Below are 14,640 nucleotides of genomic sequence, written 5' to 3'. Positions count from 1 at the left end.
TTGAAGCAGAAACATTCTACCCTCCCCACGTATAGCTCAACATGAGCTGGAAAAGCTGAGAAGCATCCAGAAATGATCTTGAGTTTACTGTGGAACTAAAGAAAACTGAAATTGTATACCACTCAGTCACTGGTATTGACACAAATACATACATTAAAGAAAGCAAGATCACACATTATTCTCTAGGCTCTTTATTTTTAATCATCTGTAGTGCATAATGTTTGTGCATGAGTTTTAAATTAATACATGTTAGATCATAAGGAAAACATGTAAATATTTACTGTACAATTTGTTCTCCAATATAGCTTTGGTTTTGGACAATGGAGACGGAAGAAAGGCTTTTGAAATGATCAGACATCTCTAACTTTTTCTTCCCTGGAATTCCAGATCAATCATGTTTTTAGAAAGCTAAATTAATTAATAGGATATGGTCTTCACTGAGAATAATGTAGATTAACTATCCATAACAAAAAATGATAATGAATTAATAGTTATTGAAAACCAGTAAATTTAACCAATTAATACTTTGCAAGTATCCCTCATGTTTGACATTTAAAGCGAAAGCTAAGTTGTGCTGTGATCATCTAGAACATCTGGGAATCATACAAATATCTAAGCCATTTGAAAAATGATTATTGAACCAAAAATTAAAGTGAACATGGTAGAATCAGCTGGTATTACAATGGATGCCCGTTAGCATTGGTTTTAGACTCCCTTCCTTATCCTCAAGCAAGTATATTTTCTCCAAAAAAAGAAAGTGGAAACACACACACACACACACACACACACACACACATACACACACACACAAAACTGAGAAACCCAAAGAAATAAATAAGATGGGAAATGAGAAAAAGGATAAAGAAAATGATGGAACAAGACAAGGAAAAAGCAAGAAACAGTCATAGTAACTTGTCATCAAGCAATAAGAAGCCTGTACAGGACTTGGACCCTGAATCAGCTCTCACGTTACGCTTCTTACATTTCACTTACCATTGCAAGGCACACTGCAGGCTGGTGTGTCTACCTTAGATCCCCTTCAGAAAACTGAGGGATTATGAATAGAGCTACCGTGAAAAAGAAGAAAGGGCGCATTATCACTGACCCTGAAGTAGATGCACATAAAACTTCATGACCAAAAGAAGCTTTCTTGGTAGGTTCCCCAAGACCATTGATGTTACAAACCACTGTTTCTCAACTGTGCCACAGGCTCAAATCACCTAGGGAGCTTTAAAAAATATATATCCAGGCGCCTCCCTCAGAGAGGGGTTTAATTGGTCTGAAATAGGATTTGCTGTTTTATTTCACTTTTTTAAATTTCTAAATGATTATAATGTGATGTAGGGCTTAGAACAATCTCTACAAAAGAAAAAAATTCAAAAAATATGCTGCTGGCTTATTTATTGCTAAAGCAACTAATCTGAACTATTATGAACTATAAACAATACTTATGAAATATTGATTTTCTTGAAATCCAGGGGCATTTTCTGAATGCTTTGATCTCATTCACCTGACAACATAAAAACAATTTATTTAATTGTTCTGAGCACATGTTCAAGGCATTGTACTACCCTGCTCCCTACCACTGGTAGATACTATGCTGTTTGTACCAAACGAAATAAGCCAATATTGATCTCATAGCAATCTCATCCTTTTCTCCTGAATTCACAGAAGAAAACTTGCCTATTCTGGCAGAAACATAACTACCTACTCCTACTATTCTTCTCATGTCTGCTATGGGGGAAGCTTCTGACAGTGTTAATCACTCTGCTTTTGAGAAGATACAGTGAGGGGATACGTATCTTCGCTAAAGCTTTACATCTTATTTTAATATATTAGCTGTTAACATTCTTAGTTGTCATCATAGTAAAGTTTTAAGATTTCTCCTTTTTTCATAATCAAAGTACTTCATGAAACCCTTGCATGAATGACGGGAATTCCCAAAGACAAGTTCAGGCACTACCGATAATAGTCCCAGAATAGAGATGTTGGAATGAACTAATGGAAAGAATCCTGGAGCTCATTTGGAAGATATAGGCTTTAACTGGATTGGAATGTTTCCAAATTGCATGACCTTGAGCAAGTTATTTAACCCTTATAAGTCCCAATGTCTTTACCAAGGAGATGGTAAGTCCTGTCCTAGCCAGTCCACAAACGAGTATAGTGAGTATATGTAAGAGGCTATCTTTAAAAGGACATTTTGTACTTTTGCAAAGCACAATGAAAATTGAATTTTTTTTCTCTTCTCTCTATCCCTTTTCTCCACTCCTTTCCATGAGGTACCTGGACTTCTCAAGCACAAACACCACAGGCAGCTCTGTGGGAGCAGAAGACCCCAAGTAGACAAGCAAGGCACCCAGCACAAACAGGCTGGGACTAGAAGTAAACTGGGATAAAGGGACCAGAGAAGATCATGGTATAGGGGGGTAAAACAATCAGAGGAAGTTAATGCATACCCCCACTATGCTTTCTAGAATTTCTTTTGCAAAATATTAAAATTATTTATTTCTCATTGATGATACTGAATTTTTCTTTATGGAATAATCAATGGATTCTAGGGAAAATCAGGGACAAGGCTATTTAAAAGGCTACAATGAAAAAGCTAATTTTAAAATACTAAATTATATTGGGAGAAAAAAAATCAACACTTGAACCTCAAATTCTGTAAATATCTGGCCAATTCTGACCAACAATACAGGATCAGGAAGACAGCGGTAAGAAGCCCAATGTGATTATTGACATTTGTCTGACTAAAGGAAAGAGCCTGAGACAACATAAAATAAGTGTATGTTCCTAACGTACAGTCATAAAACAGCATGAGCCCCGGGAATCTTCTTCTTTGTAGCTTTATTCTGCATATTAAATTAATCATTAAATAGTGGTTATTGTCCACTAACCGATAACTATGGGGCAAGAGCTGTTCTGCTGTTATCTCAAATAATCCACTATATCTCTCAAGGTGATCACTACCCTGCCCTTTCCCCACCAGCATCTACATATTGGGAAACTTAGACTCCGAAAGACAAAGCACTGAAGTGTGCTGAGTCTAATGAATTACGTGTTTATTATCCATTCTTCCTTTTGAAGTCAAAGATTTGCCTTTGCTTAATAATTAACCATAGAGGGATACACTTTTGCTTTTAAAAATCTATATTCTTCACAAATAGTAAAATCATAGATTGCAAAAATTCTATATAATATGATATATAGAATTCTATATCATATATGGAAATATGTATATATTTCTTCACAGGTTTACTATAAACCAAGGAGATGTATACGTATCTCCATTCTAGTAAATTAAAATTGGGGAAACTTTATTATTTTTATAGCCCAAACTCTTTTATTGTAGGTAAGAAATTATAAAAATAAAATGTTTAATCCAACAAAGCAAATTTTAGATAAATGATGGAAATAGTTACTGTTATTAGTAAGGAAATATTTATTAGGGAAAATGAAACAGCAGCATATTTAATCAATTAATATGTTAATATATATGTTACAGAATTATTTTTGAATCCACATTTATTTTGAGAAAGTCTAATGCCTTTAACAAGAACACTTGTATTTTGCAATAAGTATAAAAATAAAAATGCAAAAAGGATGCTTATGTAATTTCTAATGCTAAAATAGCACTGAACTATATCATTGGTGGTATATAAAACCTTAAGAAATCATTTAATGATAATATTAACAAATATGGCATATCTTTCAGTCAGCTTGACACTACTCTAGACACAAGCATAATTTATGTTCCTTTGGTAAAATGCAGGGTAGAGTCTCTGATGTCTATAGTAAAATTAAGGTCAAGGACTTGGCAGAATATGTTACAGATTGTAACAGATGTTCTCAAATTAAATCATATTTTTATTAACATCTATTGCGATGTTCAGTCCGTAGAACCTAGAATCACAGAATGATAGAACAAGTGGTAATATTTAGAGGCTAGTCATCCCATCATTTTAAAGGTGAAAAAACTGACAGTCAAATAAGGTTAAGTACTTAGCCCAAGGTCCCAGAGTTGGTTAGCAGTATTTGAATCAGAACTGAAGTCATATCTGCTATCACAGGTTGTCTCTCATTTGCAACAAATGAAGAAATATTTTCTTTACGTTTCAAAAATTTAGAATATATTATATTCTGTGGCAGTATTAAACTAAGGAATAGTAACACAATGAACCACTGCATTATTTGGATCTTTTCTGATTCCTGCTCCTGAAAATTGCCCAATGTTATATTTTCTATTATACTCCAAATGGCGAGGAATGTTACCATTCACCAGACATCAAACAGATGTCAAACTAATATTAAATCTGCAATGCACATTAACAAAATTTCAGTAGTACCAAAGATCAGCAAATATTAGCACCATGCTAGCATGTGGGTGGTACCTTTTAAAATTCAGTTAATAAGTAAACACTTTCACAGTTGAGACGTTCACAAGATTTAACATTATCCAGAGTTTGGATGCAATGCTAAACTTCCATGAATCACAATACATTTGGCAAGAAATAGGCAAATATTACCCTAGCAAACTCAAAAACACCACAGTGAATTTCACATGTGTTCTTTTACGGATACATCAAGTTGACAATGCAGCAATAATGCATGTAGAAATATATATATGTGTATATATGTGTGTGTGTATATATACACACACATATATACACACATACAACACATATAAATATATACACATAGATATTTATGCTAAATATATATACATAGATATTCTAAATATTTTAGAATATATATAATATTCTAAATATATATATATATATTCTAAAATGTCATAAATTTTTCACTTGTGATTTTTAAGACCTTATCATAGACAGACTGGGAATTAGAATATCCAAGTTCTTTTATAATCCTTTATAATCTGTTACATATCATGTCAGGAGGAATTCTGGCTTTAGCTTTTTTTTTTTTTTTTTTTTGAGATGGAGTCTCTCTCTGTCGCCCAGGCTGGAGTGCAGTGGTGCTATCTCAGCTCACTGCAAGCTCCGCCTCCCAGGTTCACACCGTCCTCCTGACTCAGCCTCCCGAGTAACTGGGACTACAGGCGCCCGCCACCACGCCCGGCTAATTTTTTGTATTTTTAGTAGAGACGGAGTTTCACCCTGTTAGCCAGGATGGCCTCGATCTCCTGACCTTATAATCCGCCCGCCTCGGCCTCCCAAAGTGCTGGGATTACAGGCGTGAGCCACCACTGACTTTAACTTTCAGTGGCAAACTGAGATAGATTTTGCAGAGTTCAGACACAGAATCTGGGGAGAATACAAGTGAGTTTCATGCCAGTCATAAAGCTGTAGGGCTAGTTATACCTCCCCACATTAGCTAATAACCTAATAGTTAAAATATACGCCTCTGTTGTGCTTTTCTACTTTTTATCATTGAGCCAGATCAAGAGTATATCTCACTGTCTTAACTTTACTTCAGAGGTCCTCAAACTTGTATGGGTTTCAGAATTTCTTGAGGAACTTGATAAAAGTAAAAAACCTCAGGCTCTATCCTACTTTGAGAAGGCTGGGCCTCTGTGGGCTTTGTGACCTCAACCAGTGATTAAGATAGGCACCAAATTTGAGAAGCACTACTTTAGTGCATGCTCTTAATGTTGACTTCCAGATCATTTCATTTTATTTTAATTGCTCTTCTGATTACAGTTTCTTTCTGCATCAACTCATTCTTCATCCAGTCAATAAATCTTAATAAGTTTGTTAAAAGTAATAATAATGATCATGATAATGACTGTTTATCACAACAGAGAAAAGTCTAAATTTCCTATGGTGCATTTAAGGCCGTTTCAAGACTTGCCCTTTACAGTCTTCTCCCGCCACAGTTTCATCGCTCAGAATGACTTGCACTTTCCCCTAATGCAAAATGATTTCTCAGAGTCTGAGTTTTCTTATATTCGCACATTGTTTCAAAAATTATTTACTGAGCTCTTACCACCTATACAGCACTGGATCTAACATTGAGGCTAAAGTAGTGAAGAGATGGAAATCATGCCAGTTCTCAAGAGGTGAAAAACGTAAGAACAACAAACACATTTAACTTCATTAGAATTGAGATAAATACTGTAAAGAGTAACTATAGGGTGTCATGAGAGCATATAACAGGGAACTCATTTGGTCTAGGAATTTTCATGGGAAGCTTTCTCAAGGAAGTCATTTTTGAGCTAATGCTTGAAGTATGGGTATAAATCACCAACATAAATGACAGGTGGTTCAGAGGAACGTTAAAGACAGAGAATAGAATGTGCAAAGGTCTTGGAGTCAAAGAAGAATAACTTTTCAATGAAGTAAAAGTAGATTATATAAGTTAACATAAAAAAAGAGAAAGTCAGTAGCTAGAGATAAAGTTCACGAAGTGGGCAGTCTATGTAAGAACTTGTTAGCCATTTTTTTCTTTATCCTAGGGAAAATTGGGAGTGAAAAAATAGTTGTAAGCAGAGAATTGTCTCAGATTTGCATTTTAAAAGATCATTCTGACCCCAGTGTAGAGAATGGATTAGATGACGAAAAGCACAGATGATATACTACTTTACAGGAGACTATTGCAAGCAGCCTGGAAGAAAACAGCTGGTGATTGGATTAGACTTTACACATTAGAGTGGAAGTAAGAAAAATGTTGAGGGAGGACAGATTGAACATATGCTTTTCATTCTACTCAGATAATCATGTTTTTCCCCATCTCTCTCATGGTTTCATCCACAATGCCTAGGTTAAATTCAGGGTTCCCTTAACATTGAGTATTTACTATTGCTACATTTTAAATATTGGTTATACACCTTTCTCCTATACTACAATATAATTTTCTTTCTTTCTTTCTTTTCTCTTTCTTTCTTTCTTTCTTTTCTTTCTTCTTCTTCTTTTTTTTTTTTTTTTTTTGAGATGGAGTTTCGGTCTTGTTGCCCAGGCTGAGTGCAATGGTGCGATTTCGGCTCACTGCAACCTCTGCCTCCTGGGTTCAAGTGATTCTCCTGCCTCAGCCTCCTGAGTAGCTGGGATTACAGGTATGTGCCACCACGCCCAGCTAATTTTGTGTTTTTAGTAGAGACAGGGTTTCTCTATGTGGGTTAGGCTGGTCTTGAACTCCCAGCCTCAGGTGATCCACCTGCCTCGATCTCCCAAAGTGCTGGGATTACAGGTGTGAGCCACCGCACCTGGCCTAGAATATAAATTATTAAGGGCACATGAGTGTTTTATGTGTCTCTTATCTCCACTGCCTGACTGATTCTATGTTTTAATAAATATTTTAATGAATTGACCATGAGTTGACCAACCATGTGATCTTAGGCAAGTTAACCTCTGTAGATCTCCATTTTATCACTTAATAAGTAATCTCATCCCCTCACCCACTGTGAGCCCTTTCAGCCAAATCCTGGCAGGAAAATATCATTTTCTTGGCATGAAAGGTATACTAAAGTCGAATTGGACAGGTCCCAGCAGGAAAGATTCAACTGAAAAGTATTTAATCAAGGAACTTTTTATTGATGTTGGGGCAAGGTTCAGGAACCAACAAAGTTCAGGGACTAACAATATATGAGGCACTCAGGAACTCTGATGTCAGGAAACCGTTATCACCCGTACACAGAAAGAGATAAGGGCAGAGAACAGTGTTCATGAAGCCTAGTTGAGGGATGGAGCTGTGGATACGGGCCTGTCCAAGAGTAATTGTGGCCATAATAAGAACAGTCACTACTAGGACCATGGCAGGTAATGAGATGTGAGTGGGAGGTACACCAATCTTCCTCTTGTACACCAATCTTCCTCTTGTACACCGATCTTCCTCTTTTCCCAGCTGTCAATTTCTTTCCAGCCTCTCATTGGCTGAGCACATTTGAAAGCCAACTGGCAAGGAAATCCAGGTGATTTTGCTTTTGAGGTCAGTCTTCCAGGCGACTGAGCAAAGTATAGGAAAAGGAAGGATGGATCTAGGGAGGCATATGGGGAATAATGAGAAAGAAAGAAAAGATTTATACAACTAACTCTTCAAGAAAACCATGAGATATTGAATTTAGTGGACAAAGAAGTGAGTCTAATGAATAATAATGTGGGCCAGATATGAGCAAAAATAAGAACATGGAGTGCTGAGACAGGGGATTACAGAACCATGGAAATAATGGCAAGAAAGGATGAAGGAACTGAGCAAAGGGAAAGACAATCTTGCCAGAGGCTCAGGCCGGAATCTTTTGTCATCTTTCACGTTTATGTCCACATCTGAATTTGAAGAGCAATAAGAACCTTTCCAGTCAAAAACTTAAGTGACCTCAATATTAACGTAAGTTTATGTAATGCTATTTTAACTGTAATAAGATATCTTTCTACCACTACAACTCAGAGACTCACGTCTCATATACTCTATTGAAAATGAAACCACCTTTGCAAAATTATAACTGAGGAAATTAAGACAGAAAGAAATCAGACCTAACTGACTCTATCTTGCTTCTAACCTTTAAGCTGTCCTTGCTCATTCCTGGGCATAGGCCGAACTAACTTTGGGAAGGAATTCAGTTCATGGTTTGACTCTGAAACAAAATTGATAACAGCCGTTTCCCAAAAAGACCCCCTTCTTATCTGAGGTGAAGTCTGCCTTTGCAGGACTAACAAATTAGCTACAAGATTAAAAATTACAATTTAGGGGTCATGCAGCCTCTGGTTCCAAGAGTCTGAACTTCCTTAAATTGCTCCTGGAGATAACATCACTATTGTAAAACCTAAGATGAATGCTTGAGATATTTTGCAGACCCTGCACTCCATGGATCAGTTCACACCACCCTGACCAGTAATCTGACCCAAAAGAGAAGACATTAAGAAAACCTAACTTCAATCCCCTATGATTCCATCTCCAACCTGACCAATCAGCACTCCCCACTTCCCAAGCCCCTACCTGCCAAATTATCTTTAAAAATTCTGATCCCCAAATGCTCAGGGAGACTGATTTGAGTAATAATAAAACTCTGGTGTCCCACACAGTTGGCTCTGCATGAATTACTCTTTCTCCATTGCAATTCCCCTGTCTTGGATAAATCAGTTCTCTCTAGGCAGCAGGCAAGGTAAACCCTTCAGGCAGTTACAAAAACTCTATGATCTAGAAGTATGAAACCAAATGAAATTTGGTATATCCAATATCAATTGAAAGATTCTTCATATTAATACACATAATTACTATTGATCTACTATCTACAGATAAGTTACTCTTTGTTGGGGGAGATTAGAGACTTGATAGATCTCCCTGTCTCGTACTATAAAAACAACACATAGATGATATTGTAATGCACAACTTTCTGGAAGAGCACCTGTGGCTTAAAGAGAAACATAACACAAGTAACACAGCCTACATGGCACAGATAGAAAGTGGAAAAACCAGGGTTTACACTCAAGTCTCTGATTCTGCTGCTCTTAGTCTTTCTTCTATATATCTAGTCTAATGAAGCAATGGAGCTGCCTATAGATTAAAGAAGTAATATTGATGAGTTCTATGTTTAGCTATAAGAACACTAATGGAATTTTCTAATTACTTGGGAAAAACATCAGAAGAAATGGAAATGTTGAGCTAATTGGTTTGTGGAAATGAGATAGCTTGGTTAGGCAATACTACATGATATCCAATGGGTGTTTATTACGGAGGGAGATAAGCCTCACCTAGAGTACTTGGGAGAGCAGGCTGGACCTGAAAAGTGTGGTTTCCACAGAATGGAAAGATTGGTGGTGAGATTGTAAAAGGAGCTATTTAGCCATGAGCAACTGTTCTTAAGAAGGTGTGCTTTGTAAGTCTCCCTTCCCAGAAACCTCAGATATTTATTTGCATTATTTACCTACTTGTTTTATTGACTCATACAATTCCTTATTTAATTTAAATTTTCTACATCCCATGCCCACTTGTAGGTTCTGGAAGATATAAAGTCAAAATAACACAGTCCTTCACCTCACAGAGTTTTTATCTGGTGAGAGACACAGAGTCATGCCCCAGCAAATGTAAGTCTGTATGACAGGTGCTAGGATATTTGCTGAGGATGCTTTGGAAGTACTGATAAAAAAAAAAAATCTTTATCATTAAAAGTTTGGGAACATTCCTTTTAAAGACCTTGAAGGATGAAAATTAACTGGGTGGAGAAAAAAAATATGATTTTAAGTAGAAAAAATGACACCTATGGAGGCGTTGAGGACAGAAGCAAACTTTTTTTTTTTTTTGTAATCACTTTGATTTACTGCAGAAACCTCAAAGGCTTTTACTGAATAGCTAACAGGGGCTATGGTATGTATACAAAAGAGTCCTCTTTTCAAAGAATAGCAATCAGTTTCTATTTTCTGTTCATTCCAATAAAAGCTGATGTTCCTGATGGTTTTGAAAGAACATCAATACTTTTCTGTGTGAGCCACTTTATGTGAATGAATGTATTTAAAAAGTTTAGGCTGGGTACGGTGGCTCATGCCTGCAATCCCAACACTCTGGGAGTCCGAGGCAGGTGGGTCACTTGAGCTCAGGAACTCAAGACCAGCTTGGGCAACATGGTGAAACCCTGTGTCCACCAAAAATACAAAAATATCAGCCAGATATCGTGGCAAGCACTTGTAGTACTAGCCACTCGGAAGGCTGAGGTGGGAGGATTGCCCGAGACCAGGAGGTGGAGGTTGCAGTGAGCCGAGGTCACACCACTGTACTCCAGCCTGGGCAACAGAGTGAGACCTCATCTCAAATAATAAAATAAATTAAAATTTAAATTTAAAAAAAGTTTAAATGACAAGACAAAACAGATAGCTGTCTTGTATACGATAGATCTTACAGTGTGAGATGGGGCATTCTTTTTTTTTTTTTTTTTTTAAGACAGAGTCTCACACTGTCACCCTGGTTGTAGTGCAGCAGCACGACCTCCGCTGACTGCAACCTCTGCCTCTCTGATTCAAGCAATGCTCCTGCTTCAGCCTCCAGAGTAGCTGGGATTACAGGTACCCACCACCATGCATGGCTAGTTTTTTGTATTTTTAGTAGTGACGGGGTTTCACTATGTTGACCAGGCTGGTTTTAAACTTCTAGCCTCATGATCCACTGGCCTCAGCCTCCCAAAGTGTTGGGATTACAGGCATGAGCCACCGCGCCCAGCCTGGGGTATTCTTTTTTTTTTTTTTTGAGTCAGTTTCTCTCTCTGTCTCCCATGCTGAAATGCAATGTCATGATCACAGCTCACTGGAGCCTCAACCTCCTGGCTCAAGCGATCCTCCCACCTCAGCCTTCCGATCCTCCCACCTCAGTCTTCTGAGCAGCGGGGGCTACAGGTGCACACCACCATGCCCCACTAATTTAAAAAATGTACATCTAGGTGGGATCTTGCTATGTTGCCTAGGCTGCTTTTGAACTCCTGGTCTCAAGCCATACTCCCACCTCATCCTCCCAAAGTGCTCAAATTACAAGCATCAGCCACCATGCCTAGCCAACAAGATTTTCTTTATGTTATGTGAACTCTAGTTTTGCAAGATTTTAATAAGTATTCCATGAAGAAAAAGAAATGTAGTCAAAAAAATTTGGGAAATACTGGGTTAAACACCTGAGGTCAAGAGTTCCCTGGCCAACATGGTGAAACCCTGTTTCTACTAAAAATGCAAAAATTAGCCAGGCGTAGTGGTGGGCCCCTGTAATCCCAGCTACTCAGGAGGCTGAGGTAGGAGAATTGCTTGAACCCAGGAGGCAGAGGCTGCAGTGGGCCAAGATTGCACCATGGCACTCCAACCTGGGTGAGAGAGTAAGATCCCATCTCAAAAAATAAATTAAAATAAATAAAATAAATAATGAAAGATGCTTAATGGCATGATATACATTACAATATATACCAGAATATGTTAAGTGCCATTTACCTAAGTGTGTTTCTCATATAACATCTACTGTAAAATGTTCCAAAGTTAAATATATTTAAGGAATGTTGCACCCTTTCTTCTTTCAGAATGCTTCTTTCAGAAATGTATGATAGTATTACATTAATACTAGAACATTAAAGACTCCAACAAGTTCTGGAAGAGGCAAACATTTTGATATGAGTGGAGAGGAAGGTGCTTATGGCACAGGGATGGAAGATAAACCCCGAGAAGCAGGCAATGCCAGATCTTGAAGGGGTTTGCATACTTTGCTCAGGAATCTGACCATAACCATGAATCTGTGGGAAGCGGCTGAATGATTTAAACCAGAGGAAAGATAAAATCAGATGCAAGCTTAGTAAAGACCACATTGGATGCAATGTGAAAGGGAGCAAGGAGGACTTCCAGGCAGAAGGCCCAGAGACCAGTTGAATAGGTTGGTTCCAAACCTGAGTGATTGTGTAAGTGGTTACGATAATTACTGATAAGGGAACAGAGGAATAGGAGCAGGCTGAATTAGATAAAATAAGGACATTTCAACTTAATTATTTTCCCGTAAGTTCTCATCCTCTTTCCTTTAACAAGTTAAGAAATAAAAAAGGATATATATATATATATACACACACACACATATATATATAAATAAAATTAATAAAGAGTATATATAGTTGTGGTATGTTAATTTTTTGGCCCTGAACCTAACATAGGCTCCCAGGGAACTGCGTTTATTTACATGCACAGTAGAGGCAGAGATGAACCAATCTAGCCCTTAGCGACAAGACTGGTGATAGTCACCCATTCTCACCTCTTGCTCACTAATCCCACCTCCCATGATGTCCAAAAATAAGAAGGCACCTCTTCACACTCACTTAGTGACAATAGTTGCAGGAAAAGAGACCTAAGTCTTTATTAGGAATGAATGAACTCACCAAGAGTATGGTTTTTACTTTGGTACACTTACCTTTTGTCAAGTAGTGTCTGTTATGCCAAGATCCACACTAGCAGGCAGCATGCAGGAGGAAAAAGCAGCTTCTCTGCCACTTCGGAATGGATTTCTTTCCTACTTCACTGAAGATAAGGGACATTATTGATTTTATTAGGGTAGTTCAATTAGCAGAGCAAACAGATTTCTAGACTGGAGAAAAGGCTAAATGACTTTTGTCTTTGATCTAGAGAAATCACCTAGGCAACCAGCACTTCACTTTCTGTCATAAATAAGCCTGGTGGTGAGTGATGTGTTATTTAAATGAGTGAGTCCCAAACCTAGGTGAGTCTGATGTGGTTTGCGAACCACTGGTACAAATATAGATCATAGGAAGCTTTTTAAATGCATGTAATTCATTTGGCCAGAAAAAGGGGGAATAAACACAACCCAGGAAAAATATGTGGAATCAAGCAAAATGTCTATCTCAGTAAACAATGTACGGCAATTTGAAGAAAATATAATAATGTTGTAATAAACAATGCTTGATGACAAAAATGTTAAAAATGTTTGGTTATTTTAAGGCATGAGTCAAATGAGTTAACAGTACCAACCAATTATAACACTTATTTATTTATTTATTTATTTGTTTTTTACTCTTCTGTAGCAAGCAGTGTTCTTTGGCTGCAGCATGAGAAGCAGACTCTAAGCAGAAAATAAAAATTGTGGAAAGTCATAGGGTGGTTCATAGGAATAAAGGGTAAGACAATAAAGAAGCTGAGTAGAGACACGAAACGTTTAACTCTAGAGATGTGAATAGTGGTACCAGACAGAAGTTTCTCACAGGAGGACAGTGAGAAAAACGAGCTTCTTTTTAAGTCAAGTGACAGCTTTTATCAATGATATTAAAAGAGGAAAGACCCTGCATGATGAAGAATGGTATATAAGAAAGGGAAAACATGTGCTTTAGAACTCCTGAAGCAGAGTTGATCAACATACTTGTATTTAGAACTGATTCCTTAATAAATTATACTTATATAAAATTGGAAACAGTCCAATGAGTATTCTATACAGAGAATATACCAGCCAGTCATGGTGACTCACTCTTGTAATCCCAACACTTTGGGAAGCCAAGAGAGGGGATCACTTTTAAGCCAGGACTTTGAAACAAGCCTGGACAATATAGTGAGACCCCATCTCTACAAAAAAATTAAAAATTAGCTGGGCATGGTGGCACATGCCTGTGGTCCTAGTTACTCAAGAGGCTGAGGTGGGAGAATCGTTTGGGCCCAGGATTTCAAGGCTGCAGTGCGCTATAATCACATCACCGCACTCCAGCCTAGGCAACAGGACAACACCATATCTCTGATTTATTTTATATATATATATATATATATACACACACACACACACACGTACTATATATATACACACACACACACACACACACACCTTAAAAGAAGGCAGCATGAGGAGTAATAATAATACTTTAAAAAAACCTGGATATGCTACCTTTACATTCATCAAAGTAATGCAAAAAGGCAGGTAGAGTGCAATGATAAACTTACTAAGGCTGGCAAGCTACAAGAGGTGATTGGAGGAAAAATAGAAGCAGCAAACTTAGCTTGTAAGTGGAAAAATAAAACTTGCTTTGGTCAGAATTTAAAATGAACTCAAAATTAATTCTTTTTGATGTGTATGAAATCTTATTAAAATGAATACCATTTACTGGATTATGACGATAATCAACCCTAGTCAATGGATCATTTTACTTAACTGCTATTTAGTTCAACAGAAATTTCAGACAGTAATTTTGATGATGCTTTGGTATTGTCATAGAATTAAATCCAAAAGCCTTTATGATAC

General features: G+C 37.3%; 1 long non-coding RNA gene across 1 annotated transcript in view; it reads right to left on the bottom strand.

Annotated features, from left to right (window-relative positions):
• Nucleotides 1–7,089: 7,089 nt before the first annotated feature.
• The window catches only part of LOC103876885, a 39,427-nt gene continuing 31,876 nt past the window's right edge, over nucleotides 7,090–14,640 (bottom strand). The window contains exons 5-6 of the long non-coding RNA XR_636314.4: nucleotides 12,814–12,920; nucleotides 7,090–7,936 (exon numbers count right to left, since the gene is read on the bottom strand). This is a non-coding gene — a long non-coding RNA (uncharacterized LOC103876885). The remainder of the gene's footprint in view (nucleotides 7,937–12,813; nucleotides 12,921–14,640) is intronic.

The sequence above is a fragment of the Papio anubis genome, chromosome 14, assembly GCF_008728515.1.
Source record: "Papio anubis isolate 15944 chromosome 14, Panubis1.0, whole genome shotgun sequence".
Lineage (NCBI taxonomy): Eukaryota > Metazoa > Chordata > Mammalia > Primates > Cercopithecidae > Papio > Papio anubis.
The sequence above is the reverse complement of the archived record's forward strand: the minus strand, read 5'-3'. Positions and strand labels throughout refer to the sequence as shown.